Genomic DNA, 23,309 nt, shown 5'->3' with positions numbered 1-23,309 from the left:
CCTTATTGTCTTGCTGGAAGCTGAATTCCTCTTCCAGTGTCTGTTGGAAAGCAGACTGAGCCAGGTTTCCTCTAGAATTTTGGCTGTTCCTTGCTGTGTTACATTTATTTTTATCCCCAAAAAAACTCTATAGTCCTTGCAAATGACAAGCATACCCAAAACATGGTGCAGCCACCACCATGGGTGGCGCAGTGGTTAAGGGCGCTGTACTGCAGCGCCAGCTGTGCCACCAGAGACCCTGGGTTCGCTCCCAGGCTCCCAGGCTCTGTCGTAACCGGCCGCGACCGGGAGGTCCGTGGTGCGACGCACAATTGGCCTAGCGTCGTCTTATAGGGAGGGTTTGGCCGGTAGGGATATCCTTGTCTCATCGCGCACCAGCGACTCCTGTGTGCTAACCAAGGTTGCCAGGTGCACAGTGTTTCCTCCGACACATTGGTGCGGCTGGCTTCCGGGTTAAAGAAGCAGTGCGGCTTGGTTGGGTTGTGTATCGGAGGACGCATGACTTTCAACCTTCGTCTCTCCCGAGCCCGTACGGGAGTTGTAGCGATGAGACAAGATAGTAGCTACTAAAAAATAAAAAAATTGGATACCACGAAATTGGGGAGAAAAAAAAAAGTACATTTCTTTGCCATATTTTTTTTGCAGTATTACTAAAGTGCCTTTTTTTTTTAGAATATTTGTTATTCTGTACAGCCCTCTTTTCATTCTGCCATTCAGGTTAGTGTTGTGAAGGAGCTACATTGTTGCCATATCACAACCATTAAACCCTGAAACTGTTTTAAAATCACCATTGGCCTCATGGTGAAATCCCAGAGCGGTTTCCTTCCTCTCCAGCAACTGAGTTAGGAAGGACGCTTGTATCTTTGTAGTGACAGGGTATACTGATACACCATCTAAAGCGTAATTAATAACTTCACCATGCTCAAAGGTATATTCATTGTCTGTTTATTTTTTAAATATTTTTTTACCATCAACCAATAGGTGCCCTTCTTTGCGAGGCATTGGAAAACCTCCCTGGTCTTTGTGGTTGAATATGTGTTTGAAATTCACTGCTCGACTGAGGGACGTTACAGATAATTGCATGTGTGGGGTACAGATATGAGTTAGTCATTCAAAATCACGTGAAACACTATTATTGCACACAGAGTGTGTCCATGCAACTTATCATGTGACTTGTTTAGCACATTTGTACTCCTGAACTTATTTAGGCTTGCCATAGCAAATGGGTTAAATACTTATTGACTCAATGCATTTCAGCTTTTCGTTTTTTATTCATTTGTAAACATTTCTTCAAACATAATTCCACTTTGACATTATGGGATATTGTGTGTCGGCCAGTGACACAAAATCTCAATGTAATACATTTTACATTCAGGCTGTAACACAACAAAATGTGGAAAAAGTCAAGGGATGTGAATACTTTCAGAAGGCATCTGCATAGGAAGGGGAAAATGACTAGGCAACAGGACAGATAATAGACTGTAGCAGCAGCGTATGTGGTGAGTGTAAAAGTGTGTGTGTGTGTGTGTGGTGTCAGTATGCATGTGTGGGAGTGTTGTGTGTGTGGGCATATTTAGGGTGTATGTGTGTGGTGGGGTGTCAGTGTAAGCATGTGTGAATGTGTGGGTAGAGTCTAGTGTGGGTGCGTAGAGTCAGTGCAAGAGAATTAGTGCAAAAAAGGGTCTTTGCAGCTAGTCCGGGTAGCGATTTGATTAGCTATTTAGCAGTCTTGTTTAGTAGTCTTGTGGGTAGAAGCTGTTCATGGTCCTGTTGGTTCCAGACTTGCTGCACTGGTACTGCTTGCCGTGAGGTAGCAGAGAGAACAGTCTATGGCTTGGGTGGCTGGAGTCTTTGACAATAATTTGGGCCTTCCTCTGACACCCCCTGGTATAGAAGCCCTGGATGGCAGAGAGCTCGGCCCCAGTAATGTACTGGGCAGCTTGTGGTTGGGTGCCTTGCAGTTGCCGTACCAAGCGGTGATGCAGCCAGTCTAGATGCTCTCAATGGGTGCAGCTGTGGAGCTTTTGAGGATCTGAGGGTCTATGCCAACTCTGTTCGGCCTACTGAGGGGGAAGAGGTCCTGTTATGCCCTCTTCACAACTGTGTGGGTGTGTGTGTCCATGTTCATTCTTTAGTGCTCGCCCCTTTATTTCCTGTATTCCACAATCAGCTCCTTTGTCTTGCTGACGTTAAGGGAGAGGTTGTTGTCCTGGCACCACACTGCCAGGTTTCTTTCCTCCTCTTTATAGGCTGCCTCATTGTCATCAGTCCTTCCACTATTGTGTCAACAGCAAACTTGATGATGAGGTGGGAGTCATGCACGGCCAAGCAGTCGTGGGTGAACAGGGACTACAGGAGGGGACTAAGCACACACCCCTGAGGGGCCCTCGTGTTGATGGTCAGAGTGGAGGATGTGTTGTTACCTACCCTCACCACCTGGAGGTGGCCCATCAGGAAGTCCAGGATCCAGATGCAGAGGCAGGTATTCAGTCCCAGGGTCCTGAACTTGGTGATGAGCTTGAAGGGGACTATGGTGTTCAATGCTGTGCTGTAGTCAATGAACATCATTCTTATATCGGTATTCCTATTGTTCAGGTGGGTGAGGGCAGTGTGGAGTGCAATAGAGATTGCTTCATCTGTGGATCTGTTAGGGCGGTATGCGAATTGGAGTGTGTCTGGGATGATGGTGTTAATGTGAGCCATGACCAGCCTTTCAAAGTGTTTCATGGCTATAGGTGTGAGTGCTACGGGGCAATAGTCATTTAAGCAGGTTACCTTGGCATTCTTGGGCACGGGGACTATGGTGGTCTGCTTGAAACAAGTTGGTATTACAGACTGGGTCAGGGATAGGTTGAACATTTCAGTGAAGACACTTGCCAGCTGATCAGCGCATGCTCTTGAGTACCCATCCGGGTATTCCGTCTGGCCCTGTGGCCTTGCTAATGTTAACCTGTTTAATAGTCTTACCCACATGTAATCTGTGATAGTGTGCAAGTCCACATCTGTCGAGCGTCAGAGCTGCCGTAGTAGGATTCGATCTTAGTCCTGTATTGATGCTTTGCCTGTTTGATGGCTCGTGAGAGAGAGAGCGTGCATGTGTGTGTGCGTGCATGCAAATCATGTCCATCAATACAGAGGGAAGTGTGTAATCACATCACACCCTCACAACCCTGACAGATGTTCCTACCTTCATGAAGTGAGGCCGGGAGATGCGCAGAGCGTGATGTGTGTCCTGACCACTGGTTCTAGACGCAGTGTGTTTAGCGTGTGTGTGTCAGCCAACTGCTTCCCCTCGCTGAGACCCGTGACAGCCATGTTTTATAGAGTTGACTCTTCAGTCATGCTCATCTCCCTGAGTGACATCACAGATCACACCTGCCAGGGAAGAGGAAGTGGTGGGATGTAACAAAAACACATTTTCTTCAACCCGCTTCTGCTGCAACTCAGTAGCCCAAAGTGACCTCTGCTATTTTTCATCCAAAGTGATGGTACAGTAGGCATCTGTGTTTTTACATCAGTGCGGATTAAAGGAAAACTCCACCCACAAAAACGTTTGGTATTAGTCTATTGTTGATGTATTCCCAAACTGTTTTGCATGTCAGCAATTAAGTTTTCAAGATATGTAGCTTTCAAAATACAGAAATCTAGCCCGTATGATGCATTTTGCTCTCGTCAGCCAGTTTTAGGAAAGCTTTCTAAGGAAAGCTTATTACTATTCCCTCTTTCGTGTCATATTTTTAACTCTAGCTATAATTCAGATTTCATCATATGCAGCCTCCCTCCCTGTCGTATTGTTGTTTTTGTGTGTTGTTTTGCATGTTGTTCTGAAACACACATCTTGTTTTCCTACAGTCTCCCCACTGAGCGTGCTCCAGATCAGAGCATTTTTTCCTGTGATATGGAACTGTCTTTTTCTCCGCGGCAACAGGTGAGGGTTGCCATGACACCCATGAGAGCTCGCACAAGCTACAAAAAGAACCACTCGAACTGTTCATCCAGCTCATTTCATTTGTATAGATGAGATATGAAAGCAGTGTTTTTTTTGTTTATCCAATTTTGGAGTGGTTTGGTCTAGTTTTGATTTACCTTTGTTTGTTGAGTTGTCAACTAAATGTGACTTCAACGTGAAATCAACAAACAATGTCCCATGTCATTAGATTTAGGTGAGAAGTTATGTGAAAAAAAAACATGAAATTCCTTTAATTTCTTTTTGCAAATCCAATCAGTTTTCCACAACGTCATCACATTTTTTTTTACGATGTGGAAAAAACATTGATTCAAACAGTTTTTGCCCAATAGGTTGACACATTATGTACAAACAGAGTTTGTCATGTTCTGTGTGCCTATGGCTCTGGTCCAAAAATGATTTTCTTCTCACATCTGGGCAGTCCGGATGCATTCATTGGTGATTATATTGATGATGTTCCTTTCTCAGCGATCTCTTCCTGATAATAGCCACAGATTGCCAAATAGAAGCGTTTGTCCCAAGCAGAGACGGAGATGCTCTTTTGAATTTGATCTATGGTGGAAATTTGAATTGTCATCTGGAAGGGTGTTCAAGCTCACTGCTGTGTTTAATATCTCGGTTTAAATTCTACAGAGCAACCCGGACACACGTGCACACGCATGCACCCAAGCACATCGCATAGGCCTGCTGTGTAAGCAAGGTAATTCGTCTGCGTGGTCGGCGGACTCGGCGTTCCGCCGTAAATGTCAAACCAAGCGGGAGCTTGTAGGATAACAAGAGTGGTTGAAAGGAAAAAAAACAAGACAGCGAAATAAAGTGGGAGTTATTGAGGTTTATCAGATCAGATGGAATGGACTGAAAAAGCAGAGCAAGGACGTAGAAAGTCATCACCACTCTTAGAACAACCCCGCATCCCCCTGGGGAAAACTACTCTGCAGTGCACAAACAACCCACTGGGCAAAAATGTGTTGAATCAATGTTGTTTCCACGTCATTTCAACCCCCCCCACCCCCCAAAAAAAAAAAAAAAATATATGTGATGATGTTGAATCAATGTGGAAAACGGATTAGATTTGGAAAAAGTCATCAACATAAGGGCATTTCATTTTTTTTACCCAACTTTTAACCTAAATCCAATGACATTGTGACATTTTTAAAAAATTGATTTCACGTTGAATTCATGTTAAATTGACAGCTCAACCAAATGTAAATAAAAACTAGACTTTGAACTGTGCCCAGACATCATTAGTCAAAGCAACTTTCCTCCCTCTCGCTCTGTCTGTCATCTGTCTGTCAGACTGTCAGAGTTGGGCATTGTTCGGCTCCAATTCCTGTTTAATTGGCCTTGGGATTTCTCTGGAAGTGCCACTACAGCCCAACTGTGATTAATTACCGACCAAAACCCCACTATCAAGGTGAACAGCCTCAGGTGAGTATTGTCGGGAGAGCTAGACTTACATGAAAACGCATTACAGTGGCGGCTACTGAGGAACCTATTGGTGCATTTTCACTTCTGCTGCCCTCATTTAAACAGCAAATCATTTAGATAACCATAAAACTGCTTGTTGTGTTACTGTCATTTTGTTAAGATGAATCTCTGCATTCATACCCTGTCAAATAAAGTTGCACATATTTTTTTTTTTCAAATGTAGGCTAAGTTTTGTTTTGTTGCAAGTTTCAAGTATTTCCTTACAGATACTGTGATTGTGGCTGGAAAGGGTCAACTACAGTACCAATGGTACATACTGTAGGAGGTGTGAATGTCTTTCCACTGGCATTGTGTGTATCTCTATTACTCTATGTGTGAACTTTTAGAGAGAGGTCATACAATAGGTCATACCTATTCTATTCTCTCACCCAACTATTGTTCAGAGATGCTGTTCGGTGGTGATGTTTTTTTTTTTCTCCCTCTCTGTATGAAAATACATTACGCAACCACAGCTACTCCCCCCACACCTCTGGACATGCCAATATGAGCACCTACACACCTCAACATGGCCCCTGAACACGAGACCGTCGTTTTAGTCAACGGGTCTAATCCGTGGTGGATATTCTTCTTAAGAAGGAACAATGGAATGCTGTAATTATATACCTCCACTTTGCACCTTTACAGTACATGACAGCCACTGATAAGTGGTGCTCATAGGGCTTAGGTTGATGTACTGATGCTGTTTGTGGTTTGTTATCAATAATGGATGCCTGTGCTTTTCTGCCCAAGCCAGCTCTTTACTCTGCTAGTTGCCAATTATGATGTTAGAGGTGGCAAGTGCACAGACAAACTGTCACACTGGGCGGGTCAGCGAAACATCCCGTGGGTTGGAGAGTGGAAGGGAATTGAATGTGGGAGTTGGCGGGTGTGTGCGTATCTGTGTGTGTGTGTGGGGGGGGACATTCAGCAGAGCACCATTAAATCACCCGCCAGCTTTGCCTATAGCACAGATAGAGAGAGAGTGAGAGGGGGCATAGAAAGGAAGAGAGGGCAAGAGACAAACTGAGACAGAAAGAGGGAGGCAATAGGGCTGGGAGAGGAGGAAAAGAGAGTGAAAGCGATGAAGAGAGATATAAGCGAGAAATCATGCAGCCTAGACAGCAGAACATAGATATATGATGCTGAATGTCAATTTGTTTTCCTACTGAAGCCTAGCCTGAAACTTTTTCTGGCTGACAAATTTTGACAGCAGACACTGCTTAATAAGAAGGTGTTTTTAGCTGTGTCTGAGATATACTTGAACAGGAGACAGCCTGTGACATTATCTTTTGTGTTGCTTAAATGCCTTTACAAAGATTTTTTACAGCATTTCTGTTCACAGGAGCCATCAGTGCTCGGCCAAAGAGCATGCCGGGACACAATAGAGACAACAATAGCAGATGGGGCAAGGAGCTGTCGGAATTAGAAAACAGAAACAGACATGCTGGGGTCAGATGTGCGTGCGTGAGTAGTCGATGTGTGTGTTTGCTTGTCTGAGTGTGTGTGTGTGTGCGTGTGCGTGTGTGTGTACGTCCGTGTGGGGGTTAACAGTATGTGCAGAAAGATAACAACTGCAAGCCAAGATAACTACCCTTCTCCCGGTTTTCACCGTTCCCGCCAGTCAGTCAAAATAATGGTTATCCTCTGTTTGCATGCTCTTGTACAGTGTGTTGAACTGTCAATTAGCCAGGCGGGACCACAGGCGACAGCTAACATGGAGACTACATAATGAGTATTGGGAGAGGAGGATAGTGTGATTGTCAGCTTGGGTGTTTGTATTGACTCCTGGGACGAGATGTTGTTCCACACGCTAAGTTTAGTCTCGCACAAAGAAGAAGAAGAATGCTAAACCATACTTAAAGCATCTTTCTGTGGGATAATCGTTTTATGTTGCAGATGTGTGTACGCGTAATGTGTTAGCTTCCTGTCAACATTAATTAGCTCAAATGCTGTTGGAATGGACTTGGAATGGAGTGTGTATGATGTGCGTTTTCCTATGTGTGTGCGCATCTCCATACCAGTACCATACACCCAGGAGCATTGACCTGTATTTGCCCTCTATCCCTCTCTCTCTCTCTCTCGCCCTCCCCCGACCCTTTCCCTCCAATATCAATATTTTCCTTTCCTTTCATCGATCCTATCGCTCTTTTTTTCTCACCCCCTCTCTCTGTGGTCTCTCTCGTATTCCTTTTGTCTTTCTCTCTCTTCCCCTTTCTCTTCTCTCCCGCTCTCTCTGTGGTCTCTCTCGTATTCCTTTGTCTTTCTCTCCTCTCTCTGTGGTCTCTCTCGTATTCCTTTGTCTTTCTCTCTCTTCCCCTCTCTCTTCTCTCCCGCTCTCTCTGTGGTCTCTCTCGTATTCCTTTGTCTTTCTCTCTCTTCCCCTTTCTCTTCTCTCCCGCTCTCTCTGTGGTCTCTCTCGTATTCCTTTTGTCTTTCTCTCTCTTCCCCTTTCTCTTCTCTCCCGCTCTCTCTGTGGTCTCTCTCGTATTCCTTTGTCTTTCTCTCTCTTCCCCTCTCTCTTCTCTCCCGCTCTCTCTGTGGTCTCTCTCGTATTCCTTTGTCTTTCTCTCTCTTCCCCTCTCTCTTCTCTCCCGCTCTCTCTGTGGTCTCTCTCGTATTCCTTTGTCTTTCTCTCTCTTCCCCTTTCTCTTCTCTCCCGCTCTCTCTGTGGTCTCTCTCGTATTCCTTTTGTCTTTCTCTCTCTTCCCCTTTCTCTTCTCTCCCGCTCTCTCTGTGGTCTCTCTCGTATTCCTTTGTCTTTCTCTCTCTTCCCCTCTCTCTTCTCTCCCACTCTCTCTCTGCTCCACGAGGAATTTCTCTGCTTTCATCCTTAGCTGCTGTCGGCCGTGGCTGACTGAGTGGCCATTGTCCAGCACCACTCGTCACAGTCCACACCACCACTAGTGCCATTTATCAAACACAACACCCTTGCCAAACAACCCGGCTAAAATCAAAACATTTACATCATCAGCCTACTGTGGTGTGATGTCTGTCAGTACTAGGCTGTCTTTTAGTACTACTGTAGCGGTAACAACTGGACACTTGGGTCACTCCGGTCTCCCTACACAGACGACGAGCCGGTCGGTATCCTAGAAACGTCCTTTGTCATAACGACGATGCTGATCCGGGGCCTCAGATTTAATTTACTTGGCTAATGAGCTGCCTGTCGTTTTGCATGAGGCGAGGAACCATTCGCATCATCATGGGTCTGTGAGAGATTTATTGAGAGATGATTTCTCCACGATACATATAGTAAATGTCATTTCTCTGCCCATGCCAAATGATGCGGTGCCACAGATGTTGTAAAAGTGTCTGCAACAGGTGGCAAACGCTCAAATACAACCTAATAGCATAATGAGCGGCATGTCTCAGCCAGTTTTTTATTTTTTTTATTTCACCTTTATTTAACCAGGTAGGCTAGTTGAGAACAAGTTCTCATTTGCAACTGCGACCTGGCCAAGATAAAGCATAGCAGTGTGAACAGACAACACAGAGTTACACATGGAGTAAACAATTAACAAGTCAATAACACAGTAGAAAAAAAGAGAGTCTATATACATTGTGTGCAAAAGGCATGAGGAGGTAGGTGAATAGTTACAATTTTGCAGATTAACACTGGAGTGATAAATGATCAGATGGTCATGTACAGGTAGAGATATTGGTGTGCAAAAGAGCTGAAAAGTAAATAAATGAAAACAGTATGGGGATGAGGTAGGTAAAATTGGGTGGGCTATTTACTGATAGACTATGTACAGCTGCAGCGATCGGTTAGCTGCTCAGATAGCAGATGTTTGAAGTTGGTGAGGGAGATAAAAGTCTCCAACTTCAGCGATTTTTGCAATTCGTTCCAGTCGCAGGCAGCAGAGAACTGGAACGAAAGGCGGCCAAATGAGGTGTTGGCTTTAGGGATGATCAGTGAGATACACCTGCTGGAGCGCGTGCTACGGGTGGGTGTTGCCATCGTGACCAGTGAACTGAGATAAGGCAGAGCTTTCCCTAGCATGGACTTGTAGATGACCTGGAGCCAGTGGGTCTGGCGACGAATATGTAGCGAGGGCCAGCCGACTAGAGCATACAGGTCGCAGTGGTGGGTGGTATAAGGTGCTTTAGTAACAAAACGGATGGCACTGTGATAAACTGCATCCAGTTTGCTGAGTAGAGTGTTGGAAGCTACTTTGTAGATGACATCGCCGAAGTCGAGGATCGGTAGGATAGTCAGTTTTACTAGGGTAAGTTTGGCGGCGTGAGTGAAGGAGGCTTTGTTGCAGAATAGAAAGCCGACTCTAGATTTGGTTTTAGATTGGAGATGTTTGATATGAGTCTGGAAGGAGAGTTTACAGTCTAGCCAGACACCTAGGTACTTATAGATGTCCACATATTCTAGGTCGCAACCATCCAGGGTGGTGATGCTAGTCGGGCGTGCGGGTGCAGGCAGCAAACGGTTGAAAAGCATGCATTTGGTTTTACTAGCGTTTAAGAGCAGTTGGAGGCCACGGAAGGAGTGTTGTATGACATTGAAGCTCGTTTCAGGCAGTCAGTCTGAATACAGGGCATGGTCTGTTTCAGTGGAGGCTAGTGAGGGGAGAACAGCTCATAGTTATGGCCGGAATGGAATTAATTTAATGGTATCACGTTGCATAGCAACAATGTGTTTGATATGTGTTTAATGCTGTTCCATTCATTTAATTCCAACCATTACAATGAGTCACCAAACCAGCCACAACAGGTCTGTGTCCCAGTAGCCTCATTACCTCATCTTCCATCCTTCACTGCTAGCCTTCCGATCTGACAGGTCTTCTTGGAGAAAGGTATAAGTGCTCTCTCTCTCTCTCTCTCTCTCTCTCTCTCTCTCTCTCTCTCTCTCTCTCTCTCTCTATATATATATATATATATATATATATATATATATATATATATATATATATATTTTTCATATTCATATTTTCATATATTTTCATCTATCAATAGTCGTGAATTTAAGATAGAGTTTGTAAGGGGTATCTGACAGGGAATGTCTGCTTGGGAATGTATAGAGTGCGGCTTGATTGAATCTTGACTTGGAGGCTGCATGCATACCAATGACGGCAGAAATAGCATGTAAGTTAGCAGTGCACCTCCCATTGATTCTGAAATGACCGTGTTCATCAAAACGATAGCAAACGAGGCGGCAGGCGGGCATATTAGGATGCTCGGTGCTCTAAAACTAACCTGTAGCTCGCCTGCCATATGAATTTATAGAGGGCTTGATCTGAGAGTTTCTTGAAGTGTGTCCCAAATGGAGCCCTATTCCCTATAAAGTGCAGGACTGGTCAAAAGTGGTGCACTACATAGGGAATAGGGTGCCATTTGAGAGGCAACAACACTTTCTCTACTCTTCCTTCCATGAAGGTTTAAATTGGACAGCGTCGTGGCAGGTGATGGAGGATTAAAGAATATAAACACAAAGGGTGGGTCAGGGAAGTAATTTCACACCTGAGACAGTTAAAGAGAGCAGCACAGTGTGGTGCCTTGGGAAGCTGATAGAAGTTAAAGCTTGTCTCAGGAATAAAGTTGTTTATCTTATGTTTTCTGCTCATTAAATGTGCTGATGTCGAATTATGTGTAGTTTATGTAACCTGGGTAGTCTTTTCCATTAAACAGCGCTGCTGTTTTCTAGGGTGTGCTATCCGTCAGTTTCATTGACGGCTCTATATAGTCTACCGACAGTCTGACAGATAAGAAATTAAATCTTACTTTGTGTTTATCAATATCCCCCAAAAATTCACTTAACTAGCCTCTTTTAGGTTTTCATTGCCCTTCAACTGTGTTTTTGCTTACCACCTGTCCTGTCCCATGTTATCGCTCCATATCCATTGCACATGTGCTCACCAGTTGTGGCTGACACAAGGTCTTTATCCTTGCGTTAGAGCCCATCCAGAGCTCACCAGACTGGGCTGGGTGGTGTTTGGTGGTGACCTGGGTGGTGAAGGGTCCAAATTAAGCCCCCGAAGCCGCTGTGACCAACTGTGCCAACAGCTGCTTACTAGGAAGGGTGGTGGCGTTGGGTTTAGAGAAGATAGCAACGGAGCCAGGACATATTAACAAGAGGTTATGATACTGCGTATGTCCTACATGTGGCTGTGCCTTAGTGTGTAGCAGGAGGCAGTAGGAGCACGTCATGACAGCATGTTTCAGTAGGGTAGAGTCTATTGGTTTCTTAGAAATGGAAATACTGAGATATAGTTGGGATGCTGGTCTTTATCACTACTCACACTAATAGAGCACAACTGTTCTATGAATTACGTTTCTGCGTGGAATGATTCTGTAATTGTCTGGGCAGTACTAAATGAGTAACTGCAGGTTTTCGATGGCTTTAAGGCTCTGAGGTTATTTCCTTTTGGGTACAATGCCACCCTGGGGGGGATCATATCTCACAGACAGAATATGACCCCCCCCCATCCCCTCAAGTGTCACTGGTCAGAGGAGGCCAGCAGTGCACTCTCTTATTGGTCGAAGGCTAAATGCATGCACTCTTCACAGAGATGTGTAAGGGTTCAAATAAACAACAGGAATAAAACGTCAACAGCCTCCCCCCAAATGACCCCCAAATGACCCCGACCCCATCACATCAGATCAGAAAGCACTACCACTTAAAGGTAGCACAAAACATGGACGGTCAAGCTAATGGGCATTGGACACCCTAGCTTTTGAAAATTGTTATTCGTTTTAATTTAATAAAGCTGATATATTTTGATGTCAAACTCAGTGGTTGAATAGAGATGTTACCATTAAGATGATTAGATTGAGGACAACAGTTCTATCTGTCTTGATACTAATCATGCCTGATCTGTTTTGATTAAGAAAGTAATTATAGTCATTATAAATTCTCTTTAATATGACAATCTTTGAAATTGTATTTCTTCTAGTATACCAATAGTGTGCATTTGCCATTTTTAAAACTTGAATTAATTGTTTATTACTGTTGAACATTTGGATATAACAACCATATTATGTATACTTATGCAGAATCATATCACCATTTCCCTAATGACCATTTTCACCATTACATGCAGATCTTTTTTATTAAGACTCCTTTTTTCATGTTTATATCAATTACACTATTTGTTAATGGTATTAGAGGACTTGATTTTCTAACAAGAGTAGAACATTCCAAAAACACAGAACAAAACAAAAAAAATATAGCACAAAAGGCAAAAAGGTACTCACATCAACATCAAGCCTTTGACCCCATGAAGTCTACCAATCCTGTTACCCCTGTCACTCCGAGGTTCCCAGTCCAAACTGTCTCAGTCAGCCCTGATGTTGTCTGCTCCGCTGATTTCCTTCTCCCAGCTCCACAAAACTGTCCGTCAACAGCTGTTTTCACCCTCGCTCCGCCGCACACTCACACTAGTCCATCTCCTCCTGCGCTGCAACTGTGCAGAGTTTTACTATTGATGAGCCATCTGTCTGAAGGGAAATTCCATGACTGAGCTGTCAGAAACTTGTCCCCTGCCTTCACATTTATGATATGACACAACGTGACTGAGCCCACATCGTCTCCCTCTTCAACGACTCAGCCACAGAGAGTGTGCTAGAACTCACAAACTCTCTCCTCTCACTCTCTAAATGTATCTCTGTCTCTTTCTTTCTTTCTCTCTCTCTCTTTCACTCTCTCTCTCTCTATTTGTCTCTCTCTATTTTCTCTCTCTCTCTCTCTTTCTTTTTTTCGTCCTCACTTTTGTCCGTCTCTGTACATCTCTCTCCCTCTCTCTCTGGATGCTGAGGGACTATCACGTGCTTAATTAGTCATGATTTGCCTGTGATTGGTTAACAGTTAAAGGCTGCTGCGCACCCCTCGCCACTCCCTTTACTCTCACAGAACAGCTGCTGCCCTATCACTGGGTCTCGCTATGTTCTGACTCCCCCCTTCTCTTACAGCCGCTGCACCTGAATCAGTGCTTCGGGGCTTCTTGCCAGCTACAGAAATAGAGCTCGTAGAATAGACATGGTTCTATACTCTATTTGATTTTCCATGGAACCAACCATAGAAAATGAACTACACGTATATCTCAACGAGTCTCACCAATATGACAGCTTAATTGAACTGGCTTTAAGTGTGAGCACTTTAAGTGTGAGTAGCACTTGCCTGTCACTCATTCTGATCTACCCTCAGGAGAGTAGTGAGTCCTGTATTCATCTAAATTGAAATCAGGATTACTCAACTTTAAGGTGATGGGAAAACCAGAGAGTTCTTGAAAACATGCATACAGCTGTATGCTCATTCATTTTCACGAGTGTAGGTACAGAAGTATCTATATCCACAGTAAAATGAGTCCTATATCGACATAACCTGAAAGGACGCTTAGCAAGGAACTGATCCAAAACCACCATAAAAAAATCCAGGCTAAGGTTTGCAACTGCACATGGGGACAAAGATTGTACTTTTTGGAGAAATGTCCTCTGGTCTGATGAAACAAAAATAGAACTGTTTGGCCATAATGGCATTTGTTATGTTTGGAAGAAAAAGGGGGAGGCTTGCAAGCCCAAAGAACACCATCCCAACCGTGAAGCACGGGGGGTAGCAGCATCATGTTGTGGGGGTGCTTTGCTGCAGGAGGGACTGGTGCACTTTACAAAATAGATGGCATCATGAGGATGGAAAATTATGTGGCTATATTGAAGCAACATCTCAAGACATCAGTCAGGAAGTTATTGTTTGGTCGCAAATGGGTCGTCCAATTGGACAATGACCCCAAGCAGACTTCCAAAGTTGTGACAAAATGGCTTAAGGACAACAAAGTCAAGGTATTGGAGTGGCCATCACAAAGCCCTAACCTCAATCCTATAGAAAATCTGTGGGCAGAACTGAAAAAGCGTGTGCGAGCAAGGAGGCCTACAAACCTGACTCAGTTACATCAGCTCCGTCAGGAGGAATGGGCCAAAATTCACCCAAATTATTGTGGGAAGCTCGTGGAAGGCTACCCAAAACGTTTGACCCAAGTTAAACCATTTAAAGGCAATGCTACCAAATACTAATTGAGTGTATGTAAACTTCTGACCCACTGGGAATGTGGTGATAGAAATAAAAGCTGAAATAAGTCACTCTACTTTTGTTCTGACATTTCACATTCTTAAAATAAAGTGGTGATCCTAACTGACCTAAGACATACATTTTTACTAGGATTAAATGTCAGGAATTGTGAAAAACTGAGTTTAAATATATTTGGCTAAGGTGTATGTAAACGTCTGAGTTCCCCTGTATTGACGTGTGTGTTAGAGGGGGTTTGCAGCCTTATCTCGTGACACAGCCAGGCATGTGTGAAATGGACTTGGGAAAGGGTGTTAAACATTTTGGCCCCTCCAGCCCCCGGATGTCCTATACTCCAAGCAGACAGAAATAAAGCAGGGAGTCTGCTCTGAGGCTTATAGGAAGACCTGGAGAGAGGAACAACAGCACACTGAGAAACGCCAGCAAAAGCCATTACAGGTTGATAACCTAACCTTTCCCTGGCTGCCTTGGTCAGACCTGATGGAATGTGGAATTGGTATTTGGTATTTGATTAGGATCCCCATTAGCTGTTGCGAAAGCAGCAGCTACTCTTCCTGGGGTCCACACAAAACACGAAACATGACATAATGCAGAACATTAATAGATAAGGACAGAACTACATACATTTAAAACATGGAAAATATAACTGAAAGGTTCTATACTGACTCAACACTGAGAAAAAAAACACAGAGAGACCTACTATTCTAGGCCTGTATGTATTATTTATATTTTCTTACATTACATTTACATTCAGTGGGATCTATCAGTGCAGACACATAAAATATTTAGGTAAACTAGGAGAGAGGTGTTGTGCTGTGAGGTGTTGCATCATCTGTTTTTTAAAGCCAGGTTTGCTGTTCACTTGAGCAACGTGAGATGGGAGTTCCGTGCAATCACGGCTCTATATAATACTGTACGTTTTCTTGAATTCGTTCTGGATTTGGGGACTGTGAAAAGACCCCTGGTAACATGTCTGGTAGGGTAAGTGGGTGTGTCAGTGCTGTGTGTAAGTTGACTATGCAAACTATTTGGACTTATCAACACATTAATGTTTCTTATAAACAAAAACTTCAACCTGGCCTTAGAATGCAATCACACATAACTAATTCTGGAGTCAGACCTTCCCTGGACATGTCAGGCAGGCTCAGACGCCGCTTCCTGACATGAAGCTGTGAGGGAGTAACCACACTGCATGTCATTGTAGAGCACCGTGACAGAGGGGAATTATAACTGTAACACGATGACTCTTCTGACCCCTTGCCTCCCGTGAGGCTCGCGGGTCTGCTTCTCCACAACCATACACACACATGCAGTCAGAGCTGGCCCTAGCCTTTTGGGGGTCCTAAGTGAAACGGTGTTGGGGGGCTCCTCCCACCTTGAGAGCACAACATCTTAGCGGTCCCCATCTTGACAGCGGAAAGAAAAAAGGTTTTAGAGTACTGTTTCCCATTTGCCATGGGGCAACGTTTTCTGCAATGCTACACATTTTGCCATGGGCCAACGTTTTCTGCAATGCTACACATTTTGCCATGGGCCAAAGAGAAGATTTTGCAATTGTATAACTCATTTCATGCAATAGTAATCAAAAATCCACAGGGCAGAGTAAGAGAGACTAACACAATCAATGGGGGCACCCTTGTTGGTAGATAAGGGTAGATAACTGGCTAGACTAATTTACCAATCTTAAAAATGTTAGCTGACATGGGCTAATTGAATGACAGTCGGTGACTAACATCACAAGAGCGAAACTGCTGATGCACAACCACATTTCTACTATTCTAACTCTCAACTGCTGGGACCCCGACTGAGTTTTTGGAAATTGATCCACGGGCCTACAAAAGGGGGGTTGACCATCCCCGCTCTAGGTGATGGCTATTTTGTAGATAAGAGAGTTCTTTGAATTGAATTAAACTGGGAGCTGTTCTGATTGAAGTCACCTTGCAGTACTCCACGTTGCCTTCATCCGTCTGGGAAAGTGTCGAATGGAAGGTTACAGCGACAGGAAGGTTACAGTGAGTTCTACGATTTTGGGTTATTCTGTGTGTGTGAGTACCTAATGTTCACTCTCAGGGAGAGTTCGCCCAGTTCTGTTCTGTTCTGTGTCGGATGAACTTATCAGTGTCCTCTCTGATCGCTGTGTGTTGGCTCAGGGTCTGGTTTTTGATTGGTCTGTGTGTTTGTAGCTCTGACTACACAATGGATGTGTCTCAAATGTCTCAAATGGAACCCTGTTCTGTGTAGTATACGGTGTTGCTGGCCGGCAGCTGCTCACAAGCCAAGGGGGGGGGAGACCGATAGTTTAATTAGACTTCAAACAGCAGCTTCTGTTCCTTCTTTGATCTCTGGTTTGAAGGATGAGGTGTGAAGATGAATGTGCGCCAGAGTGTCTTTATCACAGCTCAAGGATGCCAGGAGGTTTACGTTACATGCGCGCGTCGCTGCCGTTTTACATCTTTAAGGTTTAATTAGCGAGAGCGAGAAAGAAGGAGAGAGAGAAGAAGTAAAAGTGACAGGCAAGTGTGTTTGATCTGTTAAATCACTTCCTGCCCTTCTAAAGAGCTCTGCTTTTGAATTGACAGATGGAGGGATGAGCAGGGTTCATGCGACTACTTGTAAATGTAAACTGTATGTGGGAAGGACCTTCCATAGCTGCGAAAAATGCTCACCCACCTCTCTCCCCATCCTCCTCTCTCCCCATCCTCCTCTCTCCCCTCTCCATCCTCCTCTCTCCCCATCCTCCTCTCTCCCCATCCTCCTCTCTCCCCACCCACCTCTCTCCCACCTCTCTCCCCACCCACCTCTCTCCCCATCCTCCTCTCTCCCCATCCTCCCCCCCCATCCTCCTCTCTCCCCATCCTCTCTCCCCATCCACCTCCCCATCCTCCTCTCTCCCCATCCTCCTCCCCATCCTCCTCTCTCCCCATCCTCCTCTCTCCCCATCCTCCTCTCTCCCCATCCTCCTCTCTCCCCATCCTCCTCTCTCCCCACCCATCCTCCCCTCCACCCCATCCCCATCCTCTCCCCTCATCCTCCTCTCTCCCCATCCTCCTCTCTCCCCATCCTCCTCTCTCCCCATCCCCTCCCTCTCTCCCCATCCTCCTCTCTCCCCACCCCCTCTCTCCCCCATCCTCCTCTCTCCCCATCCTCCTCTCTCCCCATCCTCCTCTCTCCCCATCCTCCTCTCTCCCCCCATCCTCCTCTCTCCCCATCCTCCTCTCTCCCCATCCTCCTCCTCTCCCCATCCTCCTCTCTCCCCATCCTCCTCTCTCCCCATCCTCCTCTCTCCCCATCCACCTCCTCTCCCCATCCTCCTCTCTCCCCACCCACCTCTCTCCCCATCCTCCTCTCTCCCCATCCTCCTCTCTCCCCATCCTCCTCTCTCCCCATCCTCCTCTCTCCCCATCCTCCTCTCTCCCCACCCACCTCTCTCCCCCCTCCTCCTCTCCCCATCCTCCTCTCTCCCCACCCACCTCTCTCCCCATCCACCTCTCTCCCCATCCACCTCTCTCCCCATCCTCCTCTCTCCCCATCCTCCTCTCTCCCCACCCACCTCTCTCCCCATCCTCCTCTCTCCCCCCATCCTCCTCTCTCCCCATCCTCCTCTCACCCCATCCTCCTCTCTCCCCATCCTCTTTGTTTTGCCCCACTCCACAGACAGCTATATCAGTCTGCTAACACAGGACTAGTAAAGGCCCAGTGCACTACTTTTGTGGAGAATTTTACATTTTTTAAAATAAATATGTACAGTATATAGAAACAAATAAATAGGGTATGCTGCAGCAACCTCAGCAACCCTACTTCCCGCGGCTATGACCATACCCTCTTCAAAGGCACTTAAATCTTTTGTCTTGCCCATTCACCCTCTGAATGGCACACATACACAATCCATGTCTCAATTGTTTCAAGGCTTAAAAACCCTTCTTTAACCTGTCTCCTCCACTTCATCTACACTGATTGATGTGGATTTAACAATTGACATCAATAAGGGATCAAATCTTTCACCTGGATTCACCTGGTCAGTCTATGTCATGGAAAGAGCAGGTGTTCATAATGTTTTGTACACAGTGTATAACGCTACAGTTTTTGACCGTCAGTTGAGTTGAAAATGCGATGGAAACCCATTTAACACCTTTTTAAAAAACCGGTACATGGGAATTTAACTGAAAAAGTTAATTTGATGTGCCTACGTCATCACGCACAGATTTTTATCCACAATAAATCAGTTTGATGGAAACATATCTCTGGGGGGAAAACGTACATTCAGTTTTATGCAGATTTGAGAATATTTGCATGAAAATCTATTCCCAATCAAAGGGAAACATAGCTAATGTGTGTTTTTTTTATTTTCTAGTTCTCTCCCTGGGTCCCTTGATGGTTGTCATAGTTTCTGTTTTAGACATTTTCTCCCCCGTCCTTTGCTGCCCGTACTTTCTTTTTCAATATCTGTGTCTACGTCCCTTTTTCCACATATTTGTTTCTCTGTGTCTCTTTCGCGTCTCGTCTCTTTCTCAATCTTCTCCTTCTATATTTTTCCTTCTATACTCCCCTCCCACACGCCGACCTATTTTCAACCATGTTCACTGTTGGTGCTCTACTGATATTGCTTTTTCAGGGTCGTTGTGTTTCAATAATGATAAATGCTACGACTGGTCCATTTTGTGCAGGTCACTGTAAAACAAGGGTCACGTAATACGATGTATTAGAAGCTCTTCTGCTGCATTTGTTTTGGTCCTATGGGTTCTGCACTGTAGTATCGGCACCAGCTCCGTGTGTGTTCCCTCTAATGGTACACTGTACATATATGAGGTAGGACGTGATGGAGTTGTCTACTCAGCTACAAGGTGAACCTCTCATTTCCCGCACTAATTGGCTCAGTTTGTTTTTGTGGTGTGCGTGCTTGCGTGTGTGTGCATGCTAGTGTGTCAGTATGTGTGTGTCCTTCTGTGCTGTGTGTGTGTGTGTGTGTGTGTGTGTGTGTGTGTGTGTGTGTGTGTGTGTGTGTGTGTGTGTGTGTGTGTGTGTGTGTGTGTGTGTGTGTGTGTGTGTGTGTGTGTGTGTGTGTGTGTGTGTGTGTCACTCAAATCATTATTCACCTGGACAGGCTCCCTGCTCCTTATTAAAGTGGCCCGCGGCCATGGTCAGGTGGGTGCCAGTTCATATCTGAATGGAATACACTACATCCTTGGCTAGCATATGAATAAGTGCCAAAACTTGGTCTCATCAACATTGATATCCCAGAACAGGTGATGTGTGTTGAACCCTTCAGAATCCATTGACTCCCAAATGCTTAATTCAATTTGAACAGTGTACTCTGGATGTTCTTTTCATGTTGAATATAATTTAGGGTGTATTTGTTGTTTAGTTGTGTTTAGAAAGTGTGTGTGTGTGTGTGTGTGTGTGTGTGTGTGTGTGTGTGTGTGTGTGTGTGTGTGTGTGTGTGTGTGTGTGTGTGTGTGTGTGTGTGTGTGTGTGTGTGTGTGTGTGTGTGTTTGTGTGTGTTAGCTACGCTGACTGCCACATCACAAAGCCATCCTGCTTTACCAAGCTTTACTCCAATTAGTGGCTCCCACAATGTCTGCAAAAAGCCATTTAAAAGCTCATTATCCTCTACTTCTCTCCTACTTACATGTTGTTAGAATTTCTTTTCAATGTTTTAATTGCTCCATCCATGTTTTATGCATGGTATATGCTTTAGTTAGGATTGCAAACTTTCAAGAATTTTGATAACTTTCAAGTTTATGGAATTTTATCACATGACATCTTAGTGGCCTTTTGGGGTACTTCCGATTATCGCAGGTGTCTGTAATTAACTCTGGTCCTCAGTGTGGCCTTATCACATGTAAAATATATAAAATAATCAAATAAGATGATTTTTTTTTTACCCCTTTTTTCTCCCCAATTTCGTTGTATCCAATTGTTGTAGTAGCTACTATCTTGTCTCATCGCTACAACTCCCGCACGGGCTCGGGAGAGACGAAGGTTGAAAGTCATGCGTCTTCCGATACACAACCCAACCAGCCGCACTGCTTCTTAACACAGCCCACATCCAACCCGGAAGCCAGCCGCACCAATGTGCCGGAGGAAACACCATGTACCTGGCAACCTTGGTTAGCGCACACTGCGCCCGTCCCGCCACAGGAGTCGCTGGTGCGCGATGACACAAGGACATCCCTACCGACCAAGCCCTCCCTAACCTGGACGACACTAGGCCAATTGTGCGTCGCCCCACGGACCTCCCGCTCGCGGCCGGTTACGACAGAGCCTGGGCACAAACCCAGAGTCTCTGATGGCACAGCTGGCGCTGCAGTACGCCCTTAACCACTGCGCCACCCTGGAGGCAAATAAGATGATTTTAAATACAACACATAGAATGACAAAGCTGGCACCAAACTGGTGGCAGTTAAGTTGTGAAAAATCAGTAGTTAGAAGAGTGTCAGAGTTCATTGAAAATAATGCCATTGTTGATTAGATGCTTTTTCATTAATTAGGCCATTTTCTCTTGAACCATATGGCCTATCCATTAGAAACTCATGGAAAGTATGGACACATGTACAAAATTAATACTATACATTATTATTATTATACATTACAAAAGTTACCATTGATTGCCATAGATTACCTGATAATTACCAAAATTACTGAAAGTTCCAGTAACTTTGGTAAATGACCAGTAGTTTTTAAACCCTTTGCTTTAGTTAGATAAATTAATGCATCTTGCTACTTCTGATACCCACCCCCTACAGTGCCTTCAGAAAGTATTCACACCACTTGACTTTTTTCACATGTTGTGTTACAGCCTGAATTTAAAATTGATTAAGTTTAGATTCGTGTCTCTGGCCTCCACTCAATAATATCAAAGTGGAAATATGTTTTTCATTCATATTTTTTCTCCTCCAAATAAATTAAAAATGAAAAGGTAAAAATATTCAACCCTGTTGTTATGGCAAACTTAAATAAGTTCAGGAGTAAAAATGTGCTTAACAAGTCACACAAATAAGTTGCATGGACACACTCTGTGTGCAATAATAGTGTTTATCACGATTTTTTTATGACTACTTCATCTCTGTACCCCACATACAATTATATGTAAGGTCTCTCATTCGAGCAGTGAATTTCAATCACAGATTCAACCACAAAGACCAGGGAGGTTTTTCAATGCCTCGCAGAGAAGGGCGCTTTTTGGTAGATAGGTAAAATGTCAGAAGAGACCATGAATATCCCTTTGAGCATGGTGAAGTTATTAAATAGACCTTGGATGGTGTACCAATACAGCAAGTCACTAAAACGTTACAGGCATCCTTCCTAACTCAGTTGTCGGAGAGGAAGGAAACCATGGTGACTTTAAAACAGTTAGAGTTTAATGGCTGTAATTGCAGAGGGTGGATGAATCAACAACATTGTAGTTACTCCACAATACTAACGTAATTGACAGAGTGAAAATAAGGAAGCCGGTACAGAATTTAAAAGAAATCAAAACATGCATCCTGTTTGCAACAAGGCATTCAAGTAAACTGCAAACAATGCAGTAAAGCATATTTTTTTCTGAATACAGAGTGTTGTTTGGGGCAAATCCAATACAACACATTACTGAGTTCCACTTTCCATATTATCAAGCATAATGGTGGCTGCATCATGTTATGGGTATGCTTGTTATGGTTATGCTTGTAATCATTAAGGACTGGGGAGTTTTTCAGGATAAAAAAAAAGGTAGAATGGATCTAAGCACAGGCAAAATCCTAGAGAAAAACCTGGTTCAGCCTGCTTTTCATCAGACACTGTGGCACATGTGTTCCCTCTCCGGCCTCTAGGTCACCAGGCTGCTCGTTATGCCGCGCACCTGTCACCATCGTTACACACTCCTTCAAGTGGTCAGACTCACCTGGACTCCATCACTTCCCTGATTACCTTCCCTATATATGTCACTCCCTTTGGTTCCTTCCCATACCATTGCGTATGCTCTCTCCGGCGCTCTAGTTCGCCATGCTCCCGCGTCTCAGCCGGACTGACAGGTTTCCCACGCCTCAGCAGAGGTGACCGGTCCGCTCCTGAGGGATCCATGGGATCGTCATTTTGGTCGGCATCCTGCAGCTGGAGCCGCGCGTCGGGAGGGGGTACTGTCACGTGTGCTCCCTCTCCGGCTTCTAGGTCACCAGGCTGCTCGTTATGGCGCACAACTATCACCACCGTTAGGCACTCCTTCAAGTGGTCAGACTCACCTGGACTCCATCACTTCCCTGATTACCTTCCCTATATATGTCACTCCCTTTGGTTCCTTCCCCAGGTGTTATTGTTTTAGTTTCAGTTTCATGTCTGTACGTTGTTCGTGTTTCTTGTTTTGTTTTATGTTTTGTTTATTGATTAAATCCCTCACTCCCTGAACTTGCTTCCCAACTCTCAGCGCACTTAGTTACACACTGGGAGATTTATTCACCTTTCAGCAGGACAATAACCTAAAACACAAGGCCAAATCTACAGTGGAGTTGCTTACCAAGAATACAGTGAATGTTCCTGAGTGGCCGAGTTACAGTGATGACTTAAATCTACGTACAAATCTATGGCAAGACCTGAAAATGGTTGTCTAGCAATGATCAACAACACATTTGACAGAGCTAGAATTTTAAAAAGAATAATGGTTAAATGTTGCACAATCCAGGTGTGCAAAACTCTTAGACACGTACGCCGAAATACTTCTTAAAAGTTTTGACTCAGGGCTGTGAATACTTATGTAAATGAGATATTTCTGTATTTCATTTTTTTTTAAACACGTTTTCACTTTTTCATTGTGGAGTATTGTGTGTAGATGGGTGAGAGGAAAAAATCTATTTAATCCATTTTGAATTCAGG

The 23,309-nt window shown here is 44.5% G+C and overlaps 1 protein-coding gene across 1 annotated transcript in view; it reads right to left on the bottom strand.

Annotated features, from left to right (window-relative positions):
• LOC112214397 (D(4) dopamine receptor-like) overlaps positions 1–13,085 on the bottom strand; it is a 31,252-nt gene extending 18,167 nt beyond the window's left edge. The window contains exons 1-2 of the mRNA XM_024373088.1: positions 12,641–13,085; positions 3,188–3,375 (exon numbers count right to left, since the gene is read on the bottom strand). The gene's annotated coding sequence lies outside the window, so the exon portion shown is untranslated. The remainder of the gene's footprint in view (positions 1–3,187; positions 3,376–12,640) is intronic.
• Between the last annotated feature and the right edge of the window lie 10,224 nt (positions 13,086–23,309).

The sequence above is a fragment of the Oncorhynchus tshawytscha genome, linkage group LG15 (genome assembly GCF_018296145.1).
Source record: "Oncorhynchus tshawytscha isolate Ot180627B linkage group LG15, Otsh_v2.0, whole genome shotgun sequence".
In the NCBI taxonomy this organism is placed as follows: Eukaryota; Metazoa; Chordata; class Actinopteri; order Salmoniformes; family Salmonidae; genus Oncorhynchus; species Oncorhynchus tshawytscha.
Note: the sequence above shows the minus strand (reverse complement) of the source record. Positions and strands in the feature narration are given on the sequence as shown.